Source organism: Drosophila mauritiana, unplaced genomic scaffold (assembly GCF_004382145.1).
Source record: "Drosophila mauritiana strain mau12 unplaced genomic scaffold, ASM438214v1 U_252, whole genome shotgun sequence".
Taxonomy (NCBI): Eukaryota; Metazoa; Arthropoda; class Insecta; order Diptera; family Drosophilidae; genus Drosophila; species Drosophila mauritiana.
The window spans coordinates 1-19,337 of record NW_022881387.1 but is presented as its reverse complement, the minus strand read 5'-3'; the positions used below and the strand labels follow the sequence as shown (position 1 = coordinate 19,337).

The 19,337-nt window shown below is 42.4% G+C and overlaps 2 pseudogenes; both read right to left on the bottom strand.

The window, feature by feature from the left end:
* Positions 1-827: 827 nt before the first annotated feature.
* Positions 828-10,189, bottom strand: LOC117149586 (annotated as a pseudogene).
* A 395-nt stretch (positions 10,190-10,584) lies between these two features.
* LOC117149584 lies at positions 10,585-10,764 on the bottom strand (annotated as a pseudogene).
* Positions 10,765-19,337: the final 8,573 nt, after the last annotated feature.

Here is a 19,337-nt window from a genome sequence, read left to right as displayed (position 1 = left end):
ACAATTCATTAAAGTCTTTATATTAATTATATGATAGGGACAATATCATATGCGTCACTAAATTGATGACGAGGTATTTGGCAACTTGATACAATTCTTTAAAGTTTTTATATCAAAAATTATATGATAGGGACAATATCATATGCGTCACTAAATTGATGACGAGGTGTTTGGCACTTACACAATTCATTAAAGTCTTTATATTAATTATATGATAGGACAATATCATATGCGTCACTAAATTGATGACGAGGTATTTGGCAACTTGATATAATTCTTTAAAGTCTTTATATCAAAAATTATATGATAGGGACAATATCATATGCGTCACTAAATTGATGACGAGGTGTTTGGCAACTTGACACAATTCATTAAAGTCTTTATATTAATTATATGATAGGGACAATATCATATGCGTCACTAAATTGATGACGAGGTATTTGGCAACTTGATACAATTCTTTAAAGTTTTATATCAAAAATTATATGATAGGGACAATATCATATGCGTCATAAATGATGACGAGGTGTTTGCAACTTGACACAATTCATTAAAGTCTTTATATTAATTATATGATAGGGACAATATCATATGCGTCACTAAATTGATGACGAGGTATTTGGCAACGTAAGAATCTTTAAAGTCTTTATATCAAATTATACGATAGGGACATATCATATGCGTCACTAAATTGATGACGATATTTGCAACTTGATATAATTCTTTAAAGTCTTTATATCAAAAATTATATGATAGGGACAATATCATATGCGTCACTAAATTGATGACGAGGTGTTTGTTTGGCTACAGGAAAAATCATTTATTTATCGAATCATCAAGCAAAGGATAAGCTTCAGTGGATCGCAGTATGGCAGCTGCTCAACCACTTACAACACCTTGCCTGTTACAAAAGTCGTTTACAATTGATTCTAGGCTTTGTCATTGTATTAAATAATGCTTTTATATGTAACTAGCGCGGCATCAGGTGATCGAAGATCCTCCTAATTTACTATGTTACAATTACATTGGCATCACATCCATTGTCGTTTATAAAATAAATTATAAACTTTAAATGGTTTAGAAGCCATACAATGCAAATTGCCCCTTATTTATCATTGGCAGTCCAGCACGGATACGACCTTAGAGGCGTTCAGGCATAATCCAACGGACGTAGCGTCATACCACTGTTCGCTCGAACAAGTATTGTGCCATTGGTCCGTACCTGCGGTTCCTCTCGTACTACGCAGGAATGCTGTCGCAACAACGTTTTGTCATTAGTAGGGTAAAACTAACCTTCTCACGACGGTCTAAACCCAGCTCACGTTCCCTTGCATGGGTGAACAATCCAACGCTTGGTGAATTTTGCTTCACAATGATAGGAGAGCCGACATCGAAGGATCAAAAAGCGACGTCGCTATGAACGCTTGGCCGCCACAAGCCAGTTATCCCTATGGTAACTTTTCTGACACCTCTTGTTAAAAACTCTTTAAACCAAAAGGATCGATAGGCCGAGCTTTTGCTGTCCCCTGTGTGTACTGAAACACCGAGATCAAGTCAGCATTTGCCCTTTTGCTCTATGTGTGGTTTCTGTCCGCACTGAGCTGGCCTTGGGACACCTCCGTTATTATTTGAGAGATGTACCGCCCCAGTCAAACTCCCTACCTGGCAATGTCCTTGAATTGGATCATACTGAGTAATTGAGTTATACCAAATTTTCAAATCAAAAATACATAAATGCATCGTTTTATTAAAGAATTTGTTTGCGATTATATAACAACTCGTATACTTTGATCAAGAAGCTTGCATCAAAACCCAATACCATAAGATATAATAAATATATCCGTATAATGGCTAGGAAATGATACACGTTCCATTTATCAAGTAAGTAAGGAAACAATAAGAGTAGTGGTATTTCATTGACGATACCAAACCGAGGTCTAATATCTCCCACTTATTCTACACCTCTTATGTCTCCTTACACTGCCAGATTAGAGTCAAGCTCAAAAGGGTCTTCTTTCCCCGCTAATTATTCCAAGCCGTTCCCTTGGCTGTGGTTTCGCTAGATAGTAGATAGGGACAACGAACGGACTTTTCAGATCTCTCCGAACTTGTTTTACGTGGCGTGTTCCACACTGAAGGGATTACAACCACGACACCCTGAACACCCCAAGTGGTGCATGTATCAACATGGTGTATGTGTCTGGATACGCCAGACAAGCGTCCCGGACTAGAAGCTATAGCTATGTACATAGCGACCACCCCGGTAGCAATTCGAGTACTTGCTTGCCGGGCAAGCACTCCCCCTTGCTGAGGAGCGAGATCTACCTAAATCTCTACTGATCTCTGGGTCACAGCACCCGAGTTTTGCGCAACTAGCACCGTAACTCAAACGTCGAACACGAAAGGCTCTACCCGCGATATGGGTACCAACCACAGCCACCACGATACTCCCACCAGGGGGCCTACTCAATGTGCAGTCTTGGATAGCTGCACAACCCGTGGTACCGAAAGAGAGGCTCGGGGGGCCTCCTCCTTTTGCTCCGACAAGCAGGGTTAGAGGGACCTATGGCTATATTAGTCGCCTCTTACGACAAGCAATAGCGGACTGTGGAAGTATTCTCGCCCGCTAACCACACGGCGAAGTTGTTGGGCTAAACACCCCTCCTCCTACGGAACACTTCGTCCGCAAACACTGCCAGCCGTTGAGTCCTCTGTTGATCTTCCAGGATTCTATCGAAGGTCCAGTTTTTCGCCAAGGCGCTGCACTCCAAGTCCATCGAGGTTCCGCAAATCTGCATATAGGGGGCAAGCGCACAATATGTGCATCCAGTCCTCATATGGATCTCCACAAGCGCAAGCAGTGGTATCGCTGAGGGCTCTCCCTTGCAAAAATGCGTTAAACGACCCGTGACCTGTCAGCAGGTAAGACGTCCTCATCGAGAATCCAAATCTTGGATCCCGATAGGCGAGAGTGACATATGGGATGAATTTATGCGTCACCCGTCCTGGTTCGCTGTCATCATCCCATCTGTTCTGCCAACTCTGCAGTAAGCACTCTTCTAGGCGAGTCTTCCTCTGCTTCCAGCTTAGACACGTAGTGTCCTCGTCATATAGCCAGTCGTTCTCCTCCAGCGGGTAATCCACGCTTCAGCTTGTATTTGACCGCTAAAACTTAGCAGCCAAGTCAAGCGGGGGAGCTCCACCAAGTACCTGCAGTGCCACTGTGGACACTGTTCGGCATACCGAAAGGCATCCAAGCAGGATTAGCCTCTGGCAGGAGGCTAGTCGTCTCCGGGCGGCTACTTGCTCGGCGGTGTCATACCATACCGGGGCACCAAACAGCACACAAGGTGCCATGAGTCCGTCATATATGGTCCGCCTGGCTCGAGGACTGAAGCCCCAGTCGGCTCGAAGCACACGCCGCCAATGCTCCAACGACTCCGGTCATCCGCTGGCGAAGCGAAGCTATGTGCGTGAGGAATTTCATTCCTTCACTGACCGTGATGCCAAGGTACCGACAGCTACGCACATACGGAAGGTTCGCTCCAGCAAACCTCACCGTAGGCGCACGTCTCAAGGCACCTTTTTAGCAGCATTATTACCGTCTTGCTGGTCGAGACGGCAACGCCAACTTCCGCTCCCCACGCTTCTACGATGGACATCAGCTGTGCTCCTTTTCCTCTAGCATAGCTCGGGAATTTCCCTCGACGAGAAGCAGCAAGTCATCAGCGTATGCACTCAGCTGGCAATACGGCTGGAGACGCTGAAGCAGTACATCCATCAGAATGTCCCAGATAAATGGGCCACTGATTGACCCCTGCGGGCAGCCTCTAGTTACCGGTACTTCCACAGTACCGGAACTGCTTCGGATCACTGCTCTTCGGCCGGAGAAAAAGCTCTGCCACAAGCCCATCTCCCGGCATCCCAAGTCTGCTAGTCGGCGGAGTGCAGCACTCCATTCGACGTTGTCGAATGCTCCTTTGAAGTCCACGAATGTGCCGAGCACGTATTGCGCCGGGCTGGCACAAACACTGCTCTTCACGTGTCTCCAAGCATCCTCCACACATCGTCCTTGGCGAAATCCAAACTGCCATCTGCAGCTTCCGGAAGAACTTCTCTCACACGATTCACCATGATGGCCTCGAGCACCTTACCAAAGACTGGCAGCAAGCATATTCCTCTATATGAGGAGGGCTCACACTTGTCCTTATCTGGCCCTTTGAGCAGCGAGACAACTCGTGGGCACTTCCACTCGCGGGAAAGTATCCTAATCGGATGCATCGGAAAACAACGATGCTAGGTGCTCGGTATGGCGCGCCAGACTGCCTTGCAGATAGTGCCATTGATGCCGTCCAAGCCGGGAGAGCGCCTGCTCTTCAACCGGGCAAACACATGCATCAACCTCGAATTCTTCGAGGGCCGGTGGGACTTCCTCCGCGATGGCAGTCGGTGCTTCGGACTCCGCAACTGGGAAGAAATTGCGGAGGAGCACTCGTGCACAGTCACCCCAATCAGTGATGAGCTCGCCATTCACGCGGAGGCACCCAATCTCCGTGCACTTTCTGCGGCCTCGGCAAATCTTGTAGACGCGCCCCCATGGGTCGTCGGCATGATCTCCCACGAAGCGTTTCCAGTCATCCATTTTCGCCCTCCCAATGAGCTTCTTGTAGTTTGCTGAGGCCCGCCTCAGCTCGACCACTACACGCTCTATAGCGGCACCGTCATCACGACGCCTTCCATCTTGGAGTAGGCGACGAAGTCTCCGGACTTCGCGCCTTGCAGCGCAGAGGTCGGCAGTCCACCAACGTGCTCTCCTGTTGGGCGATCGAATTGACTTTCTTCCCAGCGCAATATCACATACATTATGTACTATACTGCGCAGGGTCGAACTTGCTGGTCCAACGGCGACTCTGAGAAGTTTTCCGGAAGTTCGGCTGCTCTACTCACATTTCCTCCTTGAACAATCGCCAACGTGCATTGGAGAAGTTCCAGGACGGCACAGGAGCTATGCTCTCAACTGCGCGCGCGGTAGTTGGTTCGGCCACAACAGTAATGATGTTGTGGTCACTCAATTCCCACTCGTCCACTCTCCACTCATATGTGGCCCACATAGATGCTGCCTCATTGACGATTGTCACGTCGATATCGCTAGTAGCTCTGTGATTATCGAACGTGTACACCTCTGTTGACTGTTTAGGGCGGCGACTCTTGCCTCCAGCATCCACTCTGACAGCAGCTCACCCCGTCTGTAGTTAGCTTGCCCCTCGGCATGACGAGAGAGTTTGCTAAGCCACATGGGGGACACTGCATTCGCGTCGAGGCCCAGGATTGCGGGGGTTCTGCTGGCCTGCAGCAGGACCGCATCCATGTACCGGAGGTACGGTTCCAGAGGTGCATCGAACTGGCAGTATGCGGCGCAAAGGAAGATTGAGCCAAAGCTCCCTTTAACGACCAGACATACGCCATAATCCGTGGTGAGGGTCTCCACTGGCATACAGATGGCTTCCTGTTGATCTACTAGGATGGCTGCCTTCCCTCGCCGATCGGTGAAAATTCTCATTCCTTCAGGCAGCACATCCATTCCGTCCCCGCCGAGATACGGCTCCTGCACCAGCGCGAACATAGACTCCGATCTCCTGAGTCGGACTCCGAGCTCGATGGTCGCAGCTCTGCCTCGGCCACAGTTCGCTTGGATGAAGCTAAACATTAATGTCTAGCTTGCACCCTCCGCCAGCAACGCCCCGTATATCGGGCACACGTTCGAGAGCATGTAATGCCCCGAGGGTTGCCCTCTGTGACGGCAGTTCCGGCAGTCCACCGGGTTTTGGCACTTTGCCCGCGGTGTGGCCTTGTTGCCCGCACTGGCGGCAGACATTGTCCTTCTGCCGGCATTCGCTGACCTTGTGGTCGAACCCACGCATCTGTGGCAGGCGTATGTGCGGACCTGTGCTCGCATCGGAATGAGAACCACTTGATGTAGACACGACCTACATCAAGCTTCGCCATCGGCGCGGTCGTCTACCTCTAGCGTTACATTTACTGTGGCGCCGTCGGTTACCGACCACGCCTTGGTCACCAGGTGCACGGACTTCTAAATTGGGACATAGTCATATCGCTGTCGAAGTTATTTTCCATGCAGCTCCTGCATGAATTCCTCAGGGCCGATAGCTGTGTCGACGTCATAGACGACGACCTTCGGCTTCTCGGCCGCATTCCGTGCCACATTTAGCCCAACTTCAGCGAACCTCTTTGATGCTACCACCTTCTGCAGCCTCTCCAACTGAAGGAGTACGAATGATCGCACCACCACCTCGACGGAGCTCACGTACCTCATGTACTCTGACTCCGAGGGAGGGTGCAACCATCGTTCGCACCTTTTCCGCTATAGCTTTCCCGATAGCGCAGGGTCGTCGCACTTCACCACCGCTGACCACGTCTCGCGAACCTTGGTGGTCCGCGGGGGCAGCGATGGGTGCAACCTGTGGCATCTGGGGAGCATTGGCGGCCGTATTCTTTAACGGATTCGAACGACGGCGGCGGCGGTGGCGGCATAGCGAGCCGCGTCTCCAGTTCTCCACACCGGAGCATTAACGCCAGCACCAGCTCATCGTAGCGGCTGATAGCATACGAGAGCTCTTCCGTGTCCACTTCTCCTAGGCTGCGGAAGCTGCTTCTCACCATGCGCTGGGTGGCCGACAGCTCTGCCATCATGGCTGCTTGCCCAGCACGGGCGGCAGCGGTAGCGGCGGTGGCAGTGGTGGCAACAATTTTAGCAGCAGTGGAAACGGCGGAGGCAGCAGTGTGGTCGGCAGCAGGGGCAGCAGTAGGATCAACAGCGGTGGCAGCAGCGTTGGGGGGGCAGCATCGATGGCAGCGTTTGCCGTAGCCGCCGGGCGTCCTCCAGCGACGAAAACGCCTCCTCAAGTACACCAACGGGTTCTGGCACTCCATTCGACGCCAGGGCAACCAATTTCGCCTGCGTCGGCGCCGAGCTCTTAGAGGCCAGATGGCTTCTGCGCCTGCCTCGTCTGGATTTCTCGAGGCACTACATCCGCTCAAGGCACTCGCGCTGCTGTCGCTCTCGGTCGGCATAACTCCGATGGTGGCTCCTCCTACCGTCGACGCCAGCAACCGTATGCTCGTTTGCTCAGTGACAAAAGGTAGATGCTCTAGAGCTCCACCTATCGGTAGCGTCTGGTAGCACTAAACTGTCCCTAGACACAAACCCTAGCAGTGACTGCCACCAATAAGCTTTTTGACAGCTGCTCAAAAAGCTTACTCGAAAAACTTACTCGTAAGCTCGCCTCGCAGCACGTGCGGAGTGGAAAATTTCCAATAGTTTATTGTTAATAATTTCCAAACCGGCTTGTTTTTAACCACTCGACAATTTTCACTCGACTTCCGCGGAGCACTAAATCACCGATTTAATTACTTTCCAAACAAGGAAAACTTAGTTATTCGCAATCTGTACACGAGCGCAACGAAAACACGTCCGTCGTTAATCCATTCATGCGCGTCACTAATTAGATGACGAGGCATTTGGCTACCTTAAGAGAGTCATAGTTACTCCCGCCGTTGACCCGCGCTTACTTGAATTTCTTCACTTTGACATTCAGAGCACTGGGCAGAAATCACATTGTGTCAACACCCGCTAGGGCCATCACAATGCTTTGTTTTAATTAGACAGTCGGATTCCCCAAGTCCGTGCCAGTTCTGAATTGATTGTTAATTGATAATCGTTATAATTGATAAGAACTAATTGGTTTAACCCAAATAGTATTCTTAAAAATTTTAGCAAGAAAGTTCCACAATTGGCTACGTAACTAAACTATCCGGGGAACAAGTAACTAACATAAATGCTAGAAACTCTATTTACCCAGAACGAGCACATAAACCATGTTATTGTTTTCCCAATCAAGCCCGACTATCTCAATCTTCAGAGCCAATCCTTATCCCGAAGTTACGGATCTAATTTGCCGACTTCCCTTACCTACATTATTCTATCGACTAGAGACTCTTCACCTTGGAGACCAGCTGCGGGATATTGGTACGGCCTGTTTGAGAAGTTTGCGTGTCCCCACCATAAATTTTCAAGGTCCGAGGAGAAATATCGACCAACAGTATATGTCATGCTCTTCTAGCCCATCTACCATATCTCTCTGCGAAAGACTTCCATGGTAGTACGGCTATAAAACAGAAAAGAAAACTCTTCCGATATCTCTCGACGGCTTCTTTATGGTCGTTCCTGTTGCCAGGATGAGCACGAGGCCCATATTTAATAACAAACGGATACTCAACAGGTTACGGATTGGAACCGTATTCCCTTTCGTTCAAAATTATTCAAGTGTATTATATTCGCTTTGTTTATATAGTTAGGCATTTTTGTTTTACTTGAAAATTTTCGGCTTTCGCCTTGAACTTAGGACCGACTAACTCGTGATCAACCACTGTTCACACGAAACCCTTCTCCACTTCAGTCCTCCAAGGTCTCATTCGATTATTTGCTACTACCACCAAGATCTGTACCAATGGCAGCTCCATGCAGGCTTACGCCAAAACACTTCTACGCATACCATTGTACCTTCCTACTCACTAAGTTTCAAAATTTATATCACAAGTAATATAAATCATCTACTTTAGCGGTAATGTATAGGGTATACAACTTAAGCGCCATCCATTTTAAAGGGCTAGTTGCTTCGGCAGGTGAGTTGTTACACACTCCTTAGCGGATTTCGACTCCCATGATCACCGTCCTGGCTGTTTTAAGCACCAACGCCTTTCATGGTATCTGCATGAGTTGTTAATTTGGGCACCGTAACATTACGTTTGGTTCATCCCACAGCGCCAGTTCTGCTTACCAAAAGTGGCCCACTGGGCACATTATATCATAACCTTGAACTTCATATCAAGAAAGTTAAGGTTCTTACCCATTTAAAGTTTGAGAATAGGTTTAAGATCGTTTCGACCTAAGGCCTCTAATCATTCGCTTTACCAGATAAGATTATTTTATATAATAATTAAAATGCACCAGCTATCTGAGGGAAACTTCGGAAGGAACCAGCTACTAGATGGTTCGATTGGTCTTTCGCCCTATACTCAATTCTGACAATCGATTTGCACGTCAGAACTGTTTCGGTCTTCCATCAGGGTTTCCCCTGACTTCAACCTGATCAAGTATAGTTCACCATCTTTCGGGTCACAGCATATATGCTCAAGGTACGTTCCAGTTAGAGGCATAAATAATATAAATATACATTATACATAACTATATAGAACGCCCCGGGATTGTGTTAATTAGCTATAAATAGCTAAAAAACTAATCCCATTATTAGTCAAGTTAATTACGCTATTAGGTTTACATCCCAATAACTTGCACATATGTTAGACTCCTTGGTCCGTGTTTCAAGACGGGTCCCGAAGGTATCCTGAATCTTTCGCATTGTTAATCATACAAGAGCATATAATAAACACAAAAATCAATGATAATTATGCCATTATATAATTCCGAAAAATTAACGCTCTGTAATAATATAATCTATCAGCACTTTATCAAATTAATAACATTTATTCTGTGTTAAAATGCAAGCAATTTAATTGGAATAAACTATAAGTTATATTTTATGATAAATTTGGGATATGCTAATAGATTACAATGTCCTTATATGGAAAAAATGCACATTATTCTTAATAATATTATTTAAATATTACAATTTTAATGATGAATTTTCCATAACGGATATTCAGGTTCATCGGGCTTAACCTCTAAGCAGTTTCACGTACTGTTTAACTCTCTATTCAGAGTTCTTTCAACTTTCCCTCACGGTACTTGTTTACTATCGGTCTCATGGTTATATTTAGTTTTAGATGGAGTTTACCACCCACTTAGTGCTGCACTATCAAGCAACACGACTCTTTGGAAACATCATCTAGTAATCATTAACGTTATACGGGCCTGGCACCCTCTATGGGTAAATGGCCTCATTTAAGAAGGACTTAAATCATTAATTTCTCATACTAGAATATTGACGCTCCATACACTGCATCTCACATTTGCCATATAGACAAAGTGACTTAGTGCTGAACTGTTTTCTTTTCGCTCGCCGCTACTAAGAAAATCCTTGTTAGTTTCTTTTCCTCCCCTAATTAATATGCTTAAATTCAGGGGGTAGTCCCATATGAGTTGAGGTTGTATATATAACTATTTTTTGCCATAAATTCTTTATATATAAATGATAAAACAATCAATTAAATTCGTTATAAATAGTTCCAATAGTTCTTGTAAGCAAAGTTATTTTTTATCCATTTAACGAACCAACGAAGAATAATAACAAAACCAAGATTTTTCTTTTTCCCGAATCATTAATAAGAGACAATTCTAGATGAAAAATATTTCAATTTTTTATGCTAGACATTTCTCAGTATTATTTGATTGAAAAAGAAAATATTTCTCTTCGTTTTTCACATTCAAATGTGAGATAATGTTTTTCATTTCTTTTTAATATTATGAATAAAATCATTATTTAAATCCAATAATATACCATATGCTTATAAAAAATTTATAACAACTTAATTAGCATAGTCTTACAACCCTCAACCATATGTAGTCCAAGCAGCACTATAAAATTAATTAAAGTACATAACAGCATGGACCTGCGATATGCGTTCAAAATGTCGATGTTCATGTGTCCTGCAGTTCACACGATGACGCACAGTTTGCTGCGTTCTTCATCGACCCATGAGCCGAGTGATCCACCGCTTAGAGTTTATAATTCATTTTTATATAATATCAATATTGTTTTTATTGAAAGAAATTAAAAATACACCATTTTACTGGCATATATCAATTCCTTCAATAAATTTATTTTTATACCTAAAAATAAATGTTGCGATATGTCTTAGTTTCATATAAGCATTATGTATCATAAAAATCTGGTTATGGTTTGCTATTTTGGGTGACACATACTGCAAAATTTATATAAAACATTAACCTGATGGATGACAGGTACAAACATTGTATATTTTAGGTTGTTGCATTAGCCAACGTATGCTCATAACATAGATGAACAATACATATTCGCAACGCGTGTATATTATGGTCCATATACACACACACTTATTTTGAATACCACATTCAAATTATTTTAATTTTAATTCGACTTCTACTTTCAAATTTTGTTCAGTTTTCTTCGATTTCCATTTTCGAGAATTTGTTTTTATAGGAAACGCCATTGTTGTAGTAGGTACTGCCACAAATACGCACAACAACATTAATTAATGTTAAAGTCTTTTTATGAGGTTGCCAAGCCCCACATATAAAATAAAAGCCATCTTCATTTTATTTTGACTTTAACTTTTGATTCCGTGGAATCATTTTGTAATATTTTTATTTTGGTAAATTGTATTTATTTGTATTATACAAATGTTTATTAACGATAAGATATTATACATAATGATCCTTCCGCAGGTTCACCTACGGAAACCTTGTTACGACTTTTACTTCCTCTAAATAATCAAGTTCGGTCAACTTTTGCGAAACAACCGTAACACGCAAGGCGTCACAGTGATCACGTCCGGAGACCTCACTAAATAATTCAATCGGTAGTAGGACGGGCGGTGTGTACAAAGGGCAGGGACGTAATCATGCGAGTTAATGACTCACACTTACTGGGAATTCCAAGTTCATGTGAACAGTTTCAGTTCACAATCCCAGCATGAAAGTGGTTCAGCGGTTTACCGGACCTCTCGGTCTAGGAAATACACGTTGATACTTTCATTGTAGCGCGCGTGCAGCCCAGACATCTAAGGGCATCACAGACCTGTTATTGCTCAATCTCATTATTGCTAGACGCAATTTGTCCATTTAAGAAGCTAGTGTCCTTATAATGGGACAAACCAACAGGTACGGTCCACTTACATAAACACATTCAAACACAATAAAACATTTTACTGCCACCATGAATGAAGGCTACATAAGCTTCAGCACCATAATCCTGAAGATATCTATTTAATATATTTGAGTCTCGTTCGTTATCGGAATTAACCAGACAAATCACTCCACGAACTAAGAACGGCCATGCACCACCACCCATAGATTCGAGAAAGAGCTATCAATCTGTCTTACACACTTATGTTCGGACCTGGTAAGTTTTCCCGTGTTGAGTCAAATTAAGCGCAGGCTCCACTCCTGGTGGTGCCCTTCCGTCAATTCCTTTAAGTTTCAGCTTTGCAACCATACTTCCCCCGGAGCCCAAAAGCTTTGGTTTCCCGGGAAGCGACTGAGAGAGCCATAAAAGTAGCTACACCCAATTGCTAGCTGGCATCGTTTATGGTTAGAACTAGGGCGGTATCTGATCGCCTTCGAACCTCTAACTTTCGTTCTTGATTAATGAAAACATCTTTGGCAAATCTTTCGCTTAAGTTAGTTACGACGGTCCAAGAATTTCACCTCTCGCGTCGTAATACTAATGCCCCCAAACTGCTTCTATTAATCATTACCTCTTGATCTGAAAACCAATGAAGCAGAACAGAGGTCTTATTTCATTATCCCATGCACAGAATATTCAGGCATTTGAAGCCTGCTTTAAGCACTCTAATTTGTTCAAAGTAATAGTACCGGCCACAATAACACTCGTTTAAGAGCACTAGTGCAGGTTTTTAAATAGGAGGAACATATGAAAAAATACAAGTATTTAATCACATATAAGAACTCCACCGGTAATACGCTTACATACATAAAGGTATAGTACTAACCACAATTGTAAGTTGTACTACCCGTATGAAGCACAAGTTCAACTACGAACGTTTAACCGCAACAACTTTAATATACGCTATTGGAGCTGGAATTACCGCGGCTGCTGGCACCAGACTTGCCCTCCAATTGGTCCTTGTTAAAGGATTTAAAGTGTACTCATTCCAATTACAGGGCCTCGGATATGAGTCCTGTATTGTTATTTTTCGTCACTACCTCCCCGAGCTGGGAGTGGGTAATTTACGCGCCTGCTGCTTCCTTAGATGTGGTAGCCGTTTCTCAGGCTCCCTCTCCGGAATCGAACCCTGATTCCCCGTTACCCGTTGCAACCATGTAGTCCTAGATACTACCATCAAAAGTTGATAGGGCAGACATTTGAAAGATCTGTCGTCGGTACAAGACCATACGATCTGCATGTTATCTAGAGTTCAACCAATATAACGATCTTGCGATCGCTTGGTTTTAGCCTAATAAAAGCAAATGTCCCATAAGGTTCATGTTTTAATTGCATGTATTAGCTCTAGAATTACCACAGTTATCCAAGTAACTGTTAACGATCTAAGGAACCATAACTGATATAATGAGCCTTTTGCGGTTTCACTTTTAATTCGTGTGTACTTAGACATGCATGGCTTAATCTTTGAGACAAGCATATAACTACTGGCAGGATCAACCAGAATAATGTTTTTCCTTCATATTCCATTCATATATTTTTGAATCGAAATAAGCAATATAATAGATATATAGATATATAGATTTTTCACTTTATATAATTCCATGATTTTTATTATATTGAATAAAATTCAATATTTCGCCTTTGGGTAAAATTTTAAATATATAAGTAAAAAATCCATTCGATTACGGCCATTTTTATATAGCATTCGTAATCCATATTTTCATTTTAATTTATACTGTTTTACCAATATAACAAGAATTCATCTAATTATTGTAATATATATATTTCTATAATTTTATCTTTTTATACATACATATTTCATTATAAAATATCATTTTATTTCCAACATACATAATTATTGTATCCACACATGTACAATTTTTGTTTAACCAATATAAATATTAAGTTAAATCATTTGCATTTTGAAGATAAATTTAAAATTTATCTCTTTTCATATATATCTCTGGTAATATATAACATAAAACCAAGCGCATATGATAATATTTCCACATTTAATATATAATTTTATATTTCTTTCATAAGAATCCATATTTGTATTATACCGTAACGATATAATAATCCAACTATACGGCAGGTAATAAATTAATATTTGCCTGCCTCCAAAAATTAACGATAATATATGGAAACGATTTGTTATTCTATATATAATAGAAACTTGACTTTTGTTTCAACGATATTATCTATAAAGCGTATATTCCTATTATCCGCGGAGCCAAGTCCCGTGTTCTATAGAACTGAGAAACAAATTTGTACGGATAATAATATACTTTATTGTATGTAACCAATATAAACATAATCCGAAATAAATATTTCGAATAATGCGGGAGGTCGGCAACCACTGCCTACCTATAGTAGTTTTTGAACCCGCTGTCCTCAAAGCGGGTATTTTCAATTCCGTTTGCCACCCAACATACGGGCTATTCTCTTATATATTAAGAGATTATAGGAACATTTCATTTTTTTTCCATTATTCATATATAATATGATTATTTTTCCCTTATACATATAATAATTAATCATTTTCATATGTATATTATTTAATTTACTCATATTATTGCCAAAATCATATGAATACATAAGTTTTGAACAATATGAGAGGTCGGCAACCACTGCCTACCTATAGTAGTTTTTGAACCCTCTGTCGTAATTCCGGTCGTTTACACTACTATACCTCTCACTATAATGGCTTTTCTCTATAATACTAAGAGAATGTGGGATATTTTCAGCATTTTTTCCCTTATACATATAATAATTAATCATTTTCATATGTATATTATTTAATTTACTCATATTATTGCCAAAATCATGAATACATAAGTTTTGAACAATATGAGAGGTCGGCAACCACTGCCTACCTATAGTAGTTTTTGAACCCTCTGTCGTAATTCCGGTCGTTTACACTACTATACCCTCTCACTATAATGGCTTTTCTCTATAATACTAAGAGAATGTGGGATATTTTCAGCATTTTTTCCCTTATACATATAATAATTAATCATTTTCATATGTATATTATTTAATTTACTCATATTATTGCCAAAATCATATGAATACATAAGTTTTGAACAATATGAGAGGTCGGCAACCACTGCCTACCTATAGTAGTTTTTGAACCCTCTGTCGTAATTCCGGTCGTTTACACTACTATACCCTCTCACTATAATGGCTTTTCTCTATAATACTAAGAGAATGTGGGATATTTTCAGCATTTTTTCCCTTATACATATAATAATTAATCATTTTCATATGTATATTATTTAATTTACTCATATTATTGCCAAAATCATATGAATACATAAGTTTTGAACAATATGAGAGGTCGGCAACCACTGCCTACCTATAGTAGTTTTTGAACCCTCTGTCGTAATTCCGGTCGTTTACACTACTATACCCTCTCACTATAATGGCTTTTCTCTATAATACTAAGAGAATGTGGGATATTTTCAGCATTTTTTCCCTTATACATATAATAATTAATCATTTTCATATGTATATTATTTAATTTACTCATATTATTGCCAAAATCATATGAATACATAAGTTTTGAACAATATGAGAGGTCGGCAACCACTGCCTACCTATAGTAGTTTTTGAACCCTCTGTCGTAATTCCGGTCGTTTACACTATATACCCTCTCACTATAATGGCTTTTCTCTATAATACTAAGAGAATGTGGGAATATTTCAGCATTTTTTCCCCTATACATATAATAATTAATAATTTTCATATGTATATTATTTAATTTACTCATATAATTGCCAAAATCATATGAATACATAAGTTTTGAACAATATGAGAGGTCGGCAACCACTGCCTACCTATAGTAGTTTTTGAACCCTCTGTCGTAATTCCGGTCGTTTACACTACTATACCCTCTCACTATAATGGCTTTTCTCTATAATACTAAGAGAATGTGGGAATATTTCAGCATTTTTTCCCTATACATATAATAATTAATAATTTTCATATGTATATTATTTAATTTACTCATATAATTGCCAAAATCATATGAATACATAAGTTTTGAACAATATGAGAGGTCGGCAACCAGCCTACCTATAGTAGTTTTTGAACCCTCTGTCGTAATTCCGGTCGTTTACACTACTATACCCTCTCACTATAATGGCTTTTCTCTATAATACTAAGAGAATGTGGGGATATTTTCAGCATTTTTTCCCTTATACATATAATAATTAATAATTTTCATATGTATATTATTTAATTTACTCATATAATTGCCAAAATCATATAAATACATAAGTTTTGAACAATATCAGAGGTCAGCAACGGTCTTTCCTCTATAATACTAAGATAATATGGGAATATTTTCAGCATTTTTCCCTTATACATTTATACATATAATAATTAATCATTTTCATATGTATATTATTTAATTTACTCATATTATTGCCAAAATCATATAAATACATAAGTTTTGAACAATATCAGAGGTCAGCAACGGTCTTTCCTCTATAATACTAAGATAATGTGGGAATTTCATCATTTTTTCCTTATACATTTATACATATAATATTTAATCATTTTATATGTATATTATTTAATTTACTCATATAATTGCCAAAATCATATAAATACATAAGTTTTGAACAATATCAGAGGTCGGCAACGGTCTTTCCTCTATAATACTAAGATAATATGGGAATATTTCAGCATTTTTTCCCTTATACATATAATAATTAATCATTTCATATATTATTTAATTTACTCGTATAATTGCCAAAATCCTATGAAGACATAAGAGAATACAATATGAGAGGTCGGCGCAACCATAATATAGTAGTTGATGACGAGGTGTTTGGCAACTTGATACAATTCTTTAAAAAGTCTTTATATTAATTATATGATAGGACAATATCATATGCGTCACTAAATTGATGACGAGGTGTTTGGCAACGTGACACAAATCATTAAAGTCTTATATTAATTATATGATAGAGACAATATCATATGCGTCACTAAATTGATGACGAGGTATTTGGCAACTTGATAGAATTCTTTAAAGTCTTTATATCAAAAATTATATGATAGGGACAATATCATATGCGTCACTAAATTGATGACGAGGTGTTTGGCAACTTGACACAATTCATTAAAGTCTTTATATTAATTATATGATAGAGACAATATCAATATGCGTCACTAAAAATCAGAACAGCAAGGCCATAGTCGAGCACCATCTGAAGACCCACCAGATCGATATCCTACTCGTAGCCGAAACCCACTTCTCCCCCAGATCCCACTTTAATATCAGCGGATATGACCTCATCCATGCAGACCATCCTTCTGCAGAGCACGCGGTGGAGCAGCCATCCTCATCAGGAGCGGTATTCAATACCTAGAGCTGCCCGCGTTTCAGCAAGACTGGGCACAATGTCCTGTCATCAGGATTGTCAGCCCGCAAGGAGATTTAGACATTGGAGCGGTCTACTTCCCCCCAGATACCGCATAACAGCATCTCACCTCAGTGAGTTCTTCGAGCATTTTGGGCCCCGCTTCATAGCAGCTGGAGATTATAACGCCAAACATTCTTGGTGGGGATCGCGCGCCAACAACCCCAAAGGGAAAACTCTGTTTTGGGTACTGCAACGCCACCGACTGGACTGCCACTCCACTGGCGAGCCCACTCACTGGCCAACGAATCCCTCAAGACTCCAGACCTACTGGACTTTGCTGTGTCGAAAGGCATAGGGCATGCGAAGATCAGCTGCACAACAAATGCTGATCTCCTGTCAGACCACTGTGCAATAAACGTGCTAATCAACACGCCAGTCCTCAGGAAAACCCCGCTCAGAAGGCTCACTGGAAAATATACCGACGCCGCCAAGTTCGCGTCCTGGATGCTCTCCACCGTCAATCCGAACCCCATCCTCAACACACCCAGGAACATTGATGAAGCTATCGGGAATCTCACCAGGCAGATGCAAAACGCTGCGGAATTCGCAAGCCCACCGCCACCAAAGACTGCGAGAACACCTAGCAGGGACCTCCACCTCTGGTCCCCGGAAATTGCGGCACTCGTGACTGAGAAGAGGCGTCTCAGGAGAGTTTGGTTCTTGACGCGCAATCCAAGAGACAAAACAGCGCTCAATCACGCCACAAAGGAGTTGAAGGACAAGATCTCCAGCCTACGCCAGGACTCCTTCCTCAGATTCCTCGAGGAACTCTCTCCCGGGACCCAGACCACAATCTGTGGAACGTCACCCGCCACATTAAACGACCAGCCAAAAAGGTTTCCGCAGTGCGCAAAGCAGATGGATCCTGGTGCCGTTCGGATGCTGAAAGAGCAGAAGCTTTCGCCGAACACCTTTACAACGCCTTCTCTCCGTTCGACTGCTGCACTGCCGAAGAACATGCTGAAACAGCCCGGTTTCTCAATAGCCCAAGCTCTCCCGGTCCCCGTTGGAACCAGTCGACCCTGAGGAAGTTGCGCAGGAGATTGCTCTACTGAAGAACAACAAATCTCCAGGCCTGGATCGTATAGATGCGGCGGCCCTAAAAATGCTCCCATTCCGCTGCACACAAATGCTGGCCAGCATTTACAACAGCTGCTTCCGGCTAGGGTACTTCCCGGAAGAGTGGAAAAGAGCAGAGGTTATTGTCCTCCTCAAGCCTGGTAAGCCTGAAGCCAATCTCGCCTCCTATCGTCCGATTAGTTTGCTGGCAATCCTCTCCAAAATACTCGAAAGAGTATTTTTGCGCAGGAGTATTGCCAGTACTGGATGAGGCTGGTTTGATCCCCGATCACCAGTTTGGCTTCAGGCGCTCCCACGGAACACCAGAGCAATGCCACCGGCTAGTCGAACGGATCCTCGAGGCATTCGAGCAAAAGAAATACTGCTGCGCTGTAATGCTCGACGTGAAGCAGGCATTCGACAGAGTTTGGCATCCTGGACTCCTCCATAAACTCAAATCCTACCTCCCAAGCCCCCATTTTACCCTCCTCAAATCCTACACTGAGGGAAGAGCATTCCAAGTCAGATGCGGAAGTGCAATAAGCCTACCCAGACTGATCAGAGCTGGAGTTCCGCAAGGCAGTGTGCTCGGACCAAATACTGTACACCCTTTACACCGCAGACCTTCCCATAATCCCCTCCAGGAACCTAACTATAGCGACTTATGCAGATGACACGGCTTTCCTCGCCTCCTCATCCGACCCACGAGAAGCCTCCGAAACAATCCAAAGGCAAATGGACGCGCTACATCCCTGGCTCAGCAGGTGGAACATCGTAGTGAACGCGGAAAATCTACCCAAAACACATTTGCACTAAGGAGAGGAGACTGCCCACCGGTCACGCTAAACGGAGTCATCATTCCCAACGCACCCGCACCAAGTACCTAGGACTTACCCTGGACGCAGGCTCACTTGGCGTC